The sequence below is a fragment of the Dipteris shenzhenensis genome, chromosome 7, assembly GCF_047967505.1.
Source record: "Dipteris shenzhenensis isolate YYH24624 ecotype China chromosome 7, Dip_SZ_1.0, whole genome shotgun sequence".
In the NCBI taxonomy this organism is placed as follows: Eukaryota; Viridiplantae; Streptophyta; class Polypodiopsida; order Gleicheniales; family Dipteridaceae; genus Dipteris; species Dipteris shenzhenensis.
In genome coordinates, this window is record NC_141602.1 from 5,781,411 (window position 1) to 5,797,098 (window position 15,688).

General features: G+C 41.6%; 1 long non-coding RNA gene across 1 annotated transcript; it reads left to right on the plus strand.

Moving 5' to 3' along the window:
* Positions 1-4,040: 4,040 nt before the first annotated feature.
* LOC147899862 (uncharacterized) lies at positions 4,041-15,416 on the plus strand. The gene is made up of 4 exons (XR_015541275.1): positions 4,041-4,196; positions 4,397-4,522; positions 6,788-6,860; positions 15,209-15,416. It is a non-coding gene; the product is annotated as an uncharacterized LOC147899862 (long non-coding RNA).
* The last annotated feature ends 272 nt before the right edge of the window (positions 15,417-15,688 follow it).

The following is a 15,688-nucleotide window of genomic DNA, read 5'->3' on the forward strand; positions in this document are numbered from 1 at the left end:
TTTTTAACATGCGGTCATGTAATCCACTTCCCAAGGGCTTTGAGCACGATACATATTTTCTCACTTCTATAAATATCATTATGCATATATACAAGTACACTGTTAATAACATTTTTCAGACAACCATAATACATAATATGACGGGGTCTTTCCCATATCTTACTCCATGCGTCAAATATATGGTCCTATCTCATGGATGCATTATTGATATGTATCCACGGTGAATTGGCTCCAATGATAGCCTTACCAACATGACTAGAGTAATAAACTCGTGCATTTTCAATACTCCTCAAACTTCTTGATCTCTATTCATTGTATATTCCGTAGTCCGTGGTGGCTCCATTCATAATTATCATGGTGATTATATTCAATATGATGCTTAACAGCAATGAGCATATGCTTTCACCCCATCCTCTACCATGTCACTTTTAATTACTTCCAATACTATTACCGCAAGATAAGTTCGTATAATGCCTTTCATAGAATACTGCTTACCATAGTTCCACTAGATATGTTCCGGTCAAGTATTGTGACAATATCTTTTGTATACAACTACAAGCCATCTCTCATTATCCCTGGTCCATATCTATCCAATATTATCATTTATAAATGCTCTCCTCACTCATGTGTCAAGGTATTCACATCCCCATAAATTGGAAAGTGTGGTATTATTAGTTTAACCATGCTATCATAACAAGACAAAGCACCCATAGACGTGCACACAGATGTGTTTACTGAACTAAATAAAAAACTTATGGGTGTGTCTATTTGCATGTCTATTTCTGCGTCTAGAGACCCGCATCTAACAGCATGTCTATATAGCAGACACACACGTGTATAGATGCACATTTAGATGCCTAAATAGACGCTCTGCTTAAAAATTTTAAAAATAGACAGATGCATCGTTAAATGTGTGTATAGACACGTTTTTAAACGGTCTTATAAACGCGTTTATAGATGTGCAAATAGACGCTTCTCGAACAGACAGACGCGTATATAGATGCACAACAACACAAAGCAACTATAGATGTGCTTGGTAGATGCACAAAATAGCGGGTGCATCTATAGGCGTTGCTTTAGTAGAGGAATTACGGGCGTGTCTAAATGTACGTCTAAAAGCTCATCTATTTGCACGTAAATTACCACATCTACGTGCGCATCTAACCTAAGAAAATACGGGCCCGTCTAACATCACGTTTATTAGTGCGTCTATTTGCATATGTATTAGCATGTTTATTTATGCGTTTACACTGAGAATTAGACGCGCATTTAGATGCGTAAATAGACGCAAACCAGAGAATACAGAAAGTGAGATTTTGGTGTACATCATTGCTTTCCAAACATTGCCCATGATTACCAAAGCACATAATTTTTTACAAGCCCACATATACAAGAATTAAGTGAGATGAGGAGAATGAGACAATATGTAAAATAGTTTTGCCAATATCAATTATGGGGCTACGGTTCAATCTCATCCTCAATGAGATCAACCCTTGCCAAACTATCTACTTCAAAATCCAAACAAGTGTTTAGATCTACAAATACATTCAACCCACTACTACTTGTGCCACTCATGTGGAGCTCATGTGCTCATCGAAATCATCATCTCGAATGGTAGGCTCATCCTCACGGGTAATGGCCTCAATATCTGTATCTCCTATCTCATGATCATCCTTCTCTCTCGTATCACGGTCATCATCACGTCCATGGCCATGATCATCCTCCATACGCTCCATATTAGTAAATGTACTATACATCACTTTGGAACGTTGCATAATAGGTATGATATGCCACCATCTATTATTATCGACCATTGGTTGATAGACCACCTAATTCAAACACAAATACAATCATGTTACTTTTCTTGCATCAAATATTTAAAAGTGAGTATTTTTATATGTGTGCACAGTACCTGTTCACATTGTTGCGGTAGTACTAGTGTGTTCTTCCTACTTTGCTAAAACTTTGTGGAGTCAATAGTTACAAAGCCACTTGCATGGCATTTGATTGTTGCATTAGGGCCTCTTTCCACCACGTCCTTAAACCACTTTACATCCAAAACATACACAAAGAAGCGTCGAAAGTCAAGCATAATAATATCTTGGATTATGCCATAATAATCATCCATGGCTCCATCGGCTCCCTCAAAGCTAGCAATGACGCTGCAATCTTGTGTGTTTCTCTTATCATCAATCTGTTGTGTTCGCAAATGCTTGCCCTCACACCATATAGCATTGAACATAGTGCACTACACCAAGAAAAAATCAATTAAATAAGCAATCTAAATTATTGAAAGCTCCTAACTTATGCATAACATTCTATATACTGACCTTGCTCATGCATCCCCTAGCATACTCCCATTCTTCCATTGTGATATGCATCCCCTCGTCTTTCTTTGCTTTCTCCATTTCATCAAGTAGCCAATCCACATGACTATCCTTTGGAAGTGCTCTTAGATACTGAGGGTATGGCATATGAGATCCATGGTGTGTACGAAAGAGGGTCCTTTCTTCTTGTCTTCTTGCCTTTGCATCCTTGTATCTTGTCACCCATCTTTTCATCACATCACTATTAAGCACGCAAAAGAGGTTGATACTATTATGCAACTCTGTGTCTATTACTTTGTTGCATCCTTTCCCTTGAGGCACAATAGAGGTCATCCTTAGGTCTTCATCATCTCTCCATAGTTGTGGGAGAGAGCTATCCACATCAACAAGAAACTCAAAAATATATACAAGTGACTCTTGTACCAACCAACCCTCAGCCATGCTACCTTCGGGTCTTGCATTTTGTCTCACAAAGCCCTTCAAGGTCTTCATGAAATGCTCCAGGAAGAACAACCATCGTGCATGTATAGAACTGCATATAGCAATCTCATCCACCAAATGCACTATGAGATGTAGTTGGCTTGTGAGAATAGAACATGGAAATGTCTCGTCCACTAAACAAACCGCCTCCACTGACATAACTCGAGCATTCTCAAGTGCTCGGGGGGGTCACTCGTCATATGTAACCCTATCACGTGAGTTCAACAGATGGGTTTTTATTAATTCAATTACTTACAGATTTATATATACATAAGGAAGTAATTTAATACCCAAAAGTTAATATACAGAAGGGCGTTTTTTATTAAAAATTATCCAGAAGTTTGCAACATGTGACATGGATATTTGCATAGAGTGGATTAATCTGCCATTGCCACCAGTAGGACCTCTTTTGGATTATGAGTTTTGCTTTGAACTTGTCCGAGATGAAGACTTTCAGGGTTGAGGGAGTCTACAGTGTCTGGTGTTTGGGGTAGGGGTGAGTATATGGAAGAGATTGTAGTAGTTATAAAGGTAGTATAGTGCTCTATCTTTTTGGCAAAATCAACAGTAGACGTATCCTAATAGCCTTGCCTTGTGAGTATATTGAAACTTTTTTTGTATGATGTACACCATTGAGTGATGAGGGAGTGTTGATGTTTGGCCTTCCATGTGTGTGAACCCTACTTTGATGTTGGTGATCGTGCCAAGTATCACTTTGCAATCCTAGCCAACATCGTGGAAGCAAATGATTGGTGACTTGTTGCATGTTCTTATCAGCTCGCAGCTCACGCTCGCCACCTGTACTTGCCTTGCACCAGTGTTCACAAAAAACCTACAAAGCCTTACAATGAAACTACAAAATTTTAGGTTTCACCTGATAATTTTCTATTTGCAGGTTTATGGAAATTGTTCTTGTAAGTGTTTCATAGGGATTTGACTTGGAAGATCAAATATGCAATTTTTATGGGTTTTCATTCATAAAACATGAGTGTTTTTTAGTGCACTAGAATCTAAAATCAAGGTTTTTAAACCTTGCATGCTTAGCATATATAAAAAGGTTAATTTTATATAGCTTTATATAAATGGCTTTTTAAAGAGAGAGCCTAGTTGATGGAGGATCACGATAACCTGGTTTATGGAGGAGGTTCAAGATAACCTTATCTCCCTGTAGCCTATAAGGCTTTGCCATGCTAAGCCTCCTCTAACATAATTTGAAAGAGGATTTTCCCTCTTTCACTAATCAACCACTTCCACCTACTCCCTCTCCAACTTCTCCGTTCGTTGGCTTCTCGCTCCTCTGCACACCTACTGGCTGTCTCTCCCAAAATGATGAGACTACGACTTCAAGCTCAATACAATACCGAAAAGTCGAGTTCTTGATCTCTACAAGTGATTTTCAACCATCTATTGCAGATGCTTTAGTTCCTACGTCCCATGCTTTGCCTTGCAGGTTCTTCACATAATGACACTTCGGGCTTGTGCACTGTAATGCAGGTCCTAGCTCTTGAGTCCTCAAGCTGTTAGGTCTTCGATCTTGAGTCCTCAAGCTAACAACGATCCTTGAAGGTGCTCCTACCTCCGTTCTACAGGCAATTTGCAAATCAAAAGGTTGCAGTATAGAACGAAAGAATACTTCACGGGAGATCATGCTGCAGACTTTGTTGACGAGAACGCAGCAAAACTATTATCATAAGAAAGAAAGCGGCAAGAACAAGGTGGCTCCTCTTCGCAGTGTTCATGTTTTCACTACTAGGAGGGATGCTAAGAGTTCAATCCTCGCTGCATCTCTTCTACTAATTCGTGTTGTGTTCAATCTTGTTGCGTCTCTTCTACTTCGTGTGGTGTTAGCCTTGGCCCCTCTTTGTTTTGCTTTTGCGGTCCTTCATATGCTAATATGTTATTGTGTTTAACTCTTCTGGCTTTGCTTGATGACCAGAGAGCAGATCTTCTAGTCCAGCTCTCTACCCTTCTCATATTCTTGACTACATGAGAAATAGATTGGGCATAGCGTTGATCTACCGTAGGCATTCTAGGTAATTGAATTTGAGGGATTGGATTTTTGTTTATCAAATCAAAAAATCTGGGGGGTAATAAGTTGGAAAACAGAGGTCAAGACTACTTGCTACAGCCAACACTCCCTGGAGCGGAAGATTGTAAAGCGTATGCCCAGAAAACACACAGTCAAATCCCACTTCTTTCATTAATGTGTATAGCATAGAGAGATACATACAGACTTAGATCTTTGAACAGTGCAACACTAGAGTAGAACAGTTGATCATATATTTGTAGATTGCTAAAAACAATATGGACAAAACCTGAAACAATAGAATGTGTTCAGTGTGCTACCCTCTAGCAGACAGGGTGTTGCCTAGATAGGGATCTCTGACCACCCACAACTGTCATCTACCTACTTCTAGCACCTTCGATCTCTATCAGCCTGCACGCTCTCCTAGAGCTTCAGTGGGTTGCGTAGTGATGCCCTGCAAACAGACAACCTTGCTACTCCAGTGGACAGCCAATGGTAAGGCACTATTTGCGAGTAACACATTGCCCAAAATTTCTGGTTTTCAATGTAGACATCCATAGTCACAACTCAGATTTCTGAGTGGATTGAGATGGATGATTGCGTGAGCTCTTGCAAGATGGAGAGAATGTCCGTGGGCTGCTCTTCATATTTCTCTCTGTCGGTTGTCAAGCCAATTGTCTCAACGTTGTTGACTCTACACAAGCTGGCAGCAGCAGGAGAACTAGGTGAGTTGCGAAGTATGAACAATCTCATTTGTTGTGCGTTGCTCTCTCTCTCTCTCTGTGTTGAGCGCCAGTGATGGCTTTCAAATATCACACAAGTCTAACATGTATGGGATTGCAACACAAAAGCCAGGGCTATGGGATTGCAAAGCAAAAACAGGGGAAGATCATGGAGGAAACTTGCCATAGAGCCCATTTAATAGTATAACGTTTTTAATTAGGACAAGGCGGAAGGCAATGAGCCGAGAGCTAGAAACGACCTTGAAAAGCCTCAAGGGGAGTGGCAAGATGTTGCTGGATAATGGAGGCATAGCCAACTCTTTGGATTTTTGAGTTGCATAGCCTACTCTTTGGGTAGAGGGATTCGAGGTTTCCCTGTGCCTCAGAGCGACGATCTCATCTTTGGTGCCAAACGGTCCTCGGATTGTGCTACCTACACAATAGAAGAAGTAGAAGAGGAATGAAGAGGGCGGAATCTCTTCTCAGTTAGAGATGCCCAGTTTGAGTGCCCCTCCTTTGACCAACAGCCATGGTGTCCCCAATGCCCCCTTTGCCACCACCTCGTTCAATGCAGTAGACCTCAAAGGCAGTCAGCACTCTGCTAGTAAGCACCACAAGAGTGACACAAATTGTGGCCTTGGTCATGGCCAGGACTGCCGGAGTTGCCACGGACGGAAGGGACTATGACTTTGGTTGCAGTGACTAGTGTGGTGAGTGCATCTACTGTTACCTCGAGTAGTGAATCCATTTTGGGAGAGGCAGCAAGTTTTGGTGACTCTCTCCAACAGTGGGGCGAGGGATAATTTTGGAAGAGGCACCAGGTTTTGGTGACTCTCTCCAACTACGGTTACGATGACTAGTGCGGTGAGTGCATCTGCAGCTTGCTGTTACCTCCAGTAGTGAATCCATTTTGGGAGGGGCAACAGGATTTGGTAATGTCTCCGACAATGGCGAGAGAGAATTTTGCAATCCGCCAGCACTTCAAGACGAGTGTGGTGACCACGACAACAACAGGCACTTCATCGGTCTCCACGCAGCTTGGGTTGCTCATCCATAGCTTAGGATTCCTTATTTACCTTATTCCTTCCCCTTTACCTTACATAAGCTCTCTAATAAGTTTGTTCATAAGGCACTGCATCTCGAAAAGGCAGTTTTGGGAACGACTTAACTGGAGTTTATAGCTTGCCTTCTACTGAGAGGATTTCTATTATTTGTCCCTTGGATTTGTGCAGGTCACCAAGGAGACTCTCTGTTCGCTTTGTGCCTGGTTAGCAATCCAAAATCAAAACTATAATTGAAATAAAGGTATGATAGCTTTTCTTTCTCTGCTCAATAACCCATCCGTTGGCAAATTTTTGATAAGTTGATAAGCTTTTTTTGGGAGGGGTTTCTTCTTCACGTATGTTCGATGTAGTGTCGTCTTTTCATATAGTATGTCAATGCCATAACCTTTTTATTCTTAATATTACATGACTATTACATATTGACGTAGTGTCGTATTTGGCCTTTCGACATAATACGTCGATCATCTGATTTGTAATGTAATATTTGAGTCAATTACTTGGGCCATGCATTTGCATGGTGCTTATCTTTTCGCATTGGATCGTATTACTCGATTATATGTGCGGTTAAGTAAGTAAGTCTGCATTTCGACATTTGGTTGTAATATTCAACCTTTGATGTCGTTACAAGGACTCCTTCTCATTGTTTTGAAACTAGCTCGACACTTGGTCGTATCATTTGACTGTATGTGTCGTCTCTCAACCTTAGAAGAGTAATAGGATTCAACACTTTGTCGTTTATTAGACTTTTGGTGTTGTTTTTAGATATATAATTTATTATATAAGTAGGCTTCGACACTAGGTCGTTTATTCGGCTTTCAGTGTTGTCGTAGCTTATTTCATAAAACAAATGTTTAAACTTCGACACATGGTCATTTATTTGGCTTTCAGTGTCGTTGTAGGTTATCAGTGTTGTATGATAGTTTCGGCTTCAACACTTGGTTGTTTATTCAACTTTTGATGTTGTTGTACTTAACATTATTAAATGTAACTGTCCAAGCTTTGACACTTAGTCATTTGATTTGATGTTCGTGTCATTGTAGCTTGCATAGTCCTCTTTGGAAATATTTTGTGTAGAATGTAGGGCTCATCAATAGACAATGAACCAGCCAGATATAGAAGCTACCAAAACAATATATTTCCATCCAAAACTATGGGCACAACAAAAGAGAGAGGGATCCAAAGTCCCACCAGAGCGTGGTACTTTGATCTTACCACAAGGTACTTCTACTATGTGCCAGATATCTCTAGACTCGAGCCCCCGTGATCCATCTCGAGCGGATGTAGACTTTATGTCTATATCCTTCTACCTTACTTCATCCTTTGCTGCAGCCCCTCCTGCTCCAGATCTACTCCTCTGCTCCAGTTCTGCCCCAACTCCTTTTTGTCTCTTTATTCCTCTCCTCCAGATCTAGCCCTGGACCTCCAGCTGCTACTCCAGATCTGCTCCTTTTCTTCATCATGTTGCTATTCGAGATAGCCTGAAGGTTCCTTCCTCAGAGCATGTTGTTTTCAGCCATTTCCTAGGGCAGCTCCAGTGTGGGAGAGGAGAGCACACAACGGGATAGGAGACACCAAAAGTGGTGGAGCAAAAGCTACTCCAGCTTATTCCTCTATCATATATATATATGAGTATACATGGGCATTGTACAAGTGGGTGGGCACACTGCCCTTGACCCCAACAACCTCCCACTTAAAGGCAGTGTGCCTTTAAGGGAATATAGTACACATACAATACAATCAGCCATAGGCTGAAAAACAAGATGACTAGACCGTCGTCCTATGCCCATCGGCACTTTACAATGTGCAAAGTGCATAGAGGATAAGCTGCTAGCAAACATCAGGTTTGCAGGATAGAAAATGACAAGCTGTAGATGCCTGTCAACCAAGATCTCATGCCAGATCTCACTGGGAGCCAAACACACGTAAATGCTCGTAACATGGTGCCCTGCCTGTCAAGAAGTCAAATGGCACTCTACCATTCAGAGATCTCCTGGGTGACCTGTTAAGCAAGTATGCAGCTGTCTTACATGCCTCAGCCCAATAGCATTCGGTAAGACCTGCATACCGTAGCATGCTACCAATCTTGTCCAATAGAATCCGATTTATGCCTTCTGCCAAGGCATCATGAGCAGAAAGATGAGGAGTGGTCAACACCCTCCTGATACCAAGTGTATCACATAGATGCTGAAATCTAGAAGAGGTAAACTCTGCATCACCATCAGTCATCAAGCTCAATAGCTTCTTTCTTGACTGATTTTCAGCATTACCCAAGAAGCACTGAAATGTATCATATATATCATGATTCTGCCGAATCGGATATACCCATATGTACTTTGTAGCAGCATCAATAAATGTCACAAAGTAAGAGGCGCCACCCAGTGAAACGGTAGGCATAGGCCCACAAATTGCACTATGAACCAACTGCAATGGCTCAAGATACCTCTCACTGACTATCTTCCTCACAAAGGAGGATCCTGACTGCTGATCATCATCACAATCATGACATAAAATTTGAGAGACATCCATAATAGGAATGTATCTCAATGTTGTAAGGGCTTCCATACCTGCAGTAGACATATGTCCAAGTCTGGCATACCATAAACTAGCTGATGGCTGCTTACTAATCATAAGCATCTTATCCTGGACACCTGATACATGCAATGCATAAGAGAATCCAACCCGTGATCCCCTAGCCATAACCAGATTGCCTCTAGCAATCTTCCATGCATGATCACCCAAAGAGACATGATAACCTGCCTCAACCAACTGTCCAGTACTGATCTTGCTCGTAGCAAGTCTTGGTATATGTCTAACCCTCTGTAGAACAAGAATAGAGCCACTAGGCATAACAAGGTGGATATCCCCATAACCATAGACATCCATAGAATGATCAATGCCCATCAAACCACTCTCCACAATACATTCCTGATATGCACTGAACCATGACCTATGAGGGGTCATATGACATGAAGCACATGGATCTAACATCCAATCACCGAGAATGGGTACATCAGTGGCCAAGAAGGAGGTGCCAGACATAGACAAAAGAATGCCTTCATCACTGCTACTATCAGTGGAAACCCTGGCATCCACGCCTTGAAGCTCAACATGCTTCTTCTCCTTCTTCCTGTCATTCTTAACCTTGCTCTTCTTCTTGTGTTTTCTCAGCCATTTCCAGCAATACTTTTTCATGTGGCCATACTTTCCACAATAGAAACATCTAACACAAGTCCGAGAGCTAGACTTGCTCTTGGAATTCCCCCTTGAACATGACCTGTTTCTACCAATTGATCGACCTTTGGAGTGCATATCAAGGCTGTAATTCAGCCCATCATGCTGTAACATAACACTATCATGGTCATACATCCGGCATATACGAGTATAAAACTCATATGCATGGTAATCTACACCCTGTACACCATCCTGTACCTGCAAGTAGACTGACTTCGAGAGTGATGATTGAATGATAGAGCATGCTTGCTCATCCATGTCATCCCAATCACTCTGTTTGATGCTATTAGGCTTGACACCTTTGCATTGAATGGGCTTATGTTGCCTCTTCTGCACTAACACATCATAAATCTGCTCTTTTCAATACTGAAAGTTTGATCCATCCAACCTCTCAATATCAAAGAGGGCACTACCAGCTGTAGATGCCATATCTGTGGCACAATAGGTCACAACCAAAGAGCAATATAGTGCAATAGGTAACCCAAATGACCAAAAAATATAGTGTTGTCCAGACCAATTAGGTCTCCAAATAAATTGGCTGATCCAATGCTCAAAAGCACGAGCCATAAAGAAGCATAAACAAGAATATATGCAGCCTAGTAACCTGCCAATGCTTGGCAATCCAAGTAAGAAATGCACTGAACCAAATGAGCAATATCTGCTCAACCAATGGCAATAGGAGCCCAGCTCAACTATCCATAAACATCAGTGCGGCATCCACCAATGCAAATCCATAATGCATCGAAATGGCATTTACTGCATCACCAATGCATCACCTCAAGCGCGCAATCCTTTGGCAACAAAATCAAGCATTCACCACTTGCCAAATGTGCCAAAGTGACTTGCCAAAATGCCAATAATGCCCTTGGACTGAAGTGAGATCCCAATCACTTTCTGTAATTTACTGTGAGTTCCCAATTCACTGTTGTGCAAGAGAAATTCCTACAACAATACCTCACAGCCACTTTGGGCAAAGTAACACGCTGTCCCTGTTTTTGAACAGCAATATCTTTTCACTGAAAGACCGGATGCCAAAGCTGTAAACAGAAAAGTTGTAGCTGGTAAAAAGATCTACAACTTGTTAGTTGACTTCAAGAGCCAAATCCTTGTGGATTCTCAGATATTCTCACCTGAAAAACAGCTTCCTGCACATTGGTCACAAATAGACAGTAGACTGCAACTTTTTGTGGTTTTGCAGAGGCTGTAACTCCTGCAGCTTATACCGGATCAACTTGCTTCCAAAAGCAAAGTTGTAGTATATTCTGTGAACTACAACTTTCCAGTTTGGCACAAAGTGCAATTCCGCACCAGGAAAGAGATATTCAGTCCTGAAAATGATTGTTTTGTCATAAAAACAGCAACAGCAGCTTCCTTGAATGTTTGCTGCCCTTTACAGCACTCATCTGCTCCGGCAAAAAACAGCCCCAAAAATGGTCAAAATACATCCAGCAGATCACCCCGTATGTCAACTGCAACACCAACAAAATGGCAAGTACAATGCCCAACCAAATCAGCCCCAAGAATGCTCATAGATCAGCAATTAAATAGCCCAAAAGCACTGGCAAAACAGCCCCGAAATGTGCTCCAAATGATGCTAATCTGACAGGATCTCAATACATCACCGTACCACCGTATGTATCCAACATAGGCAAATAACCATGCATCCAACGAGCTGTCAATGCATCTCAACCAGGCATGTACCACTGTCAAAGCATGTGTCAATGCCACTGCCAAAGTGATATACAGATCGAAAGCTCCTTGTGCAAGACTGCAAAATGGCATATGACCAGTCCCGCAAAGTGCCTAAGCAACAGCCTCAAATCAGTTTATCCACAGCTAATGTCCACAAGGTGTACTTCTACAAAATGTCCTGCAAAGAGGCCAAAATCAGCCAATGCTCAGCTCCAAGACCTCAAATGCAACAGTGGCTATCTCCCAAGCATACAACTGCATCAAACATGCAATCCACAAGCTCTCCAACAGCTCATCTTCTCCAAAATGGATGTTGTTGCTATCACTGGGCTGCTCTTCCTTTGCTCACGGGATGGAGCATCCCTACAGCCCTCCATGCAATGGACTGCCACGAGTGATCCTCAACAGAGCTAGTCATCATCAACATTGCAACGCCCACAGCTCTTGCTCCTAGGCACTCAGCCATCCACAGTAGCTTCAAGCAAAGCTTCAGCATATGTTTGCCTCCAACGTGAGCAACTCTTCATGCCTCGGCAAGCAAGCTGACTCGACATAGCTCACAACACAGTCAACCCTCCATCGGCCAAGTCCTCTATTCAATGGGACAAACCAGTCCGCAGCTGTGCCTCCACCACACACGGATGAGTAAACTGGTAGCCCCGCAAACAGTCAACCATACGAGCAGCCAAGCCATATCCCTCAGCTACTCTCTCACGAGCGCCATCTCCATAGCCCTTCAGCAGCGCCACAGCCTCTACTCAGACGCTCAGCCTCAACGTCCATTGCTCCAAACCCACCGATGGCGATTCGTAGGCCAAATAACAAATGGCTCCAGCATCGACAAACTCAGTAGTGACCTCTCATGGCATCCCTCGAATGTCAGAGCGGATCTTATCCTCCACGCACAGCAACTCCAACAACCTGCAGCCAAGAGCTCCTCATCACTGCGCCCATCGTCGTGGAGACTGGCAAAACCAAAGCCACCTCCTAGCGTCACTTCCCAGTGAGCCGAGTCTCCATATTACGTCTCCGACGTCGAGCTCGTCGCTTTCATACCAGGCTGCTCCTCTCTAACCTTGCTGGCCACACTCACCAAGCTCTCCTTAGCTCTGATACCAGTTGTGGGAGAGGAGAGCACACAACGGGATAGGAGACACCAAAAGTGGTGGAGCAAAAGCTACTCCAGCTTATTCCTCTATCATATATATATATGAGTATACATGGGCATTGTACAAGTGGGTGGGCACACTGCCCTTTACCCCAACACTCCAGCCCTTCATCATCTTCGTCATGATCGAGCTACACGGAGGATTGAGTTTCGCTCCCTCTGCTGCTATCTTTTCTACCGTTTCTCTACATGGAATCATCTTTCAGATAAGCCTCAGCCACGATCCTTGAGACATGGCGGCTTGAGGTTCTTGTATTCAGTTTTTCATATTACCGACAGGCACTATGTTTTCTGAGTTCTGTTCTTCAGTTGTGTCTGAGTATCGTCTATTTTTTATCGCTCCACTGCAAACCCTATCGTTTCTCTATAGCCTATCCATGGGGTCTTTGAAAGTTGCTTATGTATAAGGATGCAAATTTCATAAGAATGGAGTTCGTTGTGTTCTTTATTGTAATTAACTTTGTGTTCATTGATTATTTAATCTATGAATATATTTTAGATTCTCTCTCAAAACTTGGTTTTTTAATGCATGTTTTGCCAGAAATCCTTTTGTGAAAAGATGCAAGCAGAGCAAAGGAAAAATTGGCTCAAAGTCATTAGGCGGCATCTTTGTATAGGGATAAGTAAGATGAGCAAGGAGCAAATAATAGACATAACTAGCAATGCAATACGGACAGAGTGTTTCTACAATGAGGTCATAGCCAACACAATGGGAGAGACGTTGCCCAAGAGTGAAATGAATGAAGGTGGAGTACGTCACATGATCAATAGCATCATAGGAAATATGAAGAAATGTGCAGAAGACTTGCGAGATGACTTGCCTCCTAATATTGACATGGAAAAATTAGGTTTTTGGGATTTGAAGTGGAAAGAGGAGAAGGGTAGAAGCAAGAGGGTAAAAGACATAGATTCACATTTCACTATTTCGAAGAGAGTGCGATATGAGCAATCAAAACATTCATGTGATCCAACTTCTGAGGCATGGTTAGCTATTGAGGGTAGTCGCAGGGATGCTTCTCACAAAGCACATTCATTTAGGAATGGTGATTGTTCAATTTTGTTAGGTATTCCCCATGAGGCTATAGAGGAGGGTGAGAATCTTGGTGCTGGCTCATTTGGAGTATGCTTTAAAGTCACTTTTAATGGCATCTCTTTCTTTCCTCGAAGTATTACTTATGCGGCGAAGCGCTACAAAGGGAACATACCTCACACCTTAAAGTCATTTGACAAAGAGTATGGAATGCAAATATTACATCCAGGGATTGTCAGATGCATAGGATTTACTAGAAGCTTACCTTGGATCAACATTTTTCCATACTTCAATGGAGGGAGTATTGGAGACATGATGATGCAGCTACCCTTTGAGAAAGGGACTTTCAGAAAGCAAGTGTTATGCTTGAAAGGCAATGGAGTCACTAGGAGAGAACCAAATCCAATACGAAGTGATGTACAGCTTACGAGATTAAAGGCATTTGTGGAAGCTACCCTAGACATCATACACGCATTGGTTGATGCATTAGCAACTGTACACCAAGAAGGCATTATACATTGTGATCTACACCCTTTCAATGTCATGCTAGATTTTACCAAGAATCATAGTCGGCGAAGAACATTGATAATCTTCGATTATCTGATGGTGATAGTCGGCGAAGAACATTGATGATCTCCGATTATCTAGATAAAAGAGGTAGTAGATTTGGGATAAAATGGGATGGATGGCCTCTCAGCAAAAGTTTCAGAAAATCAAGTTTTTGGGCTGCATGATCAAGATTTTGTACATAATGGAAAAAAGTTAGTCAATGTTCTTGACAAGCCTAAGTGTCAATTGGCTATTGGCAATGTTTGGATCACCTTAAATCATGTCATTATTGTGTATGATGCTTTTTCTATCGACAAGCATATGCTAAGGGAGGGAGACATTAGGCGAGATGACTGCCAAAATTGGGCTAGAGCTCAAAGAATATGCAGTAGACAAGTGCAATGGTGCTTGGGAGAATTGGCAAACAATGGAATTCATAGAAAAGAGAGGAGCATGCTAGGAACACAAGCTTATCTTGAAATTGCTAGAGACTACATCGACATCTTCTTATCTCCACATTTGAATCTTGTGGATCGAGTCTATCTTGCAGGCAAAGTCCTTTTTCTTTCAAATTTGGAGGTCTTGGATTGTTCATCATGCCAACTATACGTTGAATAGAAACTTCATAACTAAGGAAGCTTTCTTAGCAAATTTTGTGGACCTTACAGACCTTGACATGATAAATATTGAGAGCGTAATTGCATTGGCAAACCTCACCTATGAGTGTAATAGCAATAAGTATACTTTAGATGAGAATGATTGGAATGTATTCAATGACTTTGTTAAGGGGCATTAAACGCACTTGGTAGGGGCTTCTTTGTAATCTTTCTAATATGATAAAAGATTTATTATGATTATTACTATGCGCTGAGTTTAGTCTGATTTGTCTTAATGGATTTTTTAAATTATTTTTTTGCAGGATCTTGAATCACAGAAGTGGATGATTTGCAACTGCCTGGGTACTTTTGTTTATATGAATGCCATAAAGCAAGTTTGAAAATGCTATTTTGGCATCGGGTACAACAAGATGTTGTATGAATGTAGCCTCTATGGTTTTAATACCATGGTTTGATATGACTTAGTAAGGGTTTTCATGGAAGAAAAAAAGTGGAAAGGTCTCCTATAAATGTGACAAAGAAGAATGATATTTTCATCTTTTGCTTCTCTAACAATCAAGACATGGAAAAAGTGGCAAGGCCAATCGTGAATGTGGCCAAAAGCATGGTGTTTTAGTTTTTTCTTCTCTACTCCTTCTCTAACAATAAAGACATGGAAGAAATTACTAAGTCTCAGATATACATTGTTTAAACAAGTTTCTAATCTTTCACATAAGAATGCTTTAGATGTTTGTATTTGGCAAGAAATAAACATTATATATCGTCATTGAATGCTTTGTAAA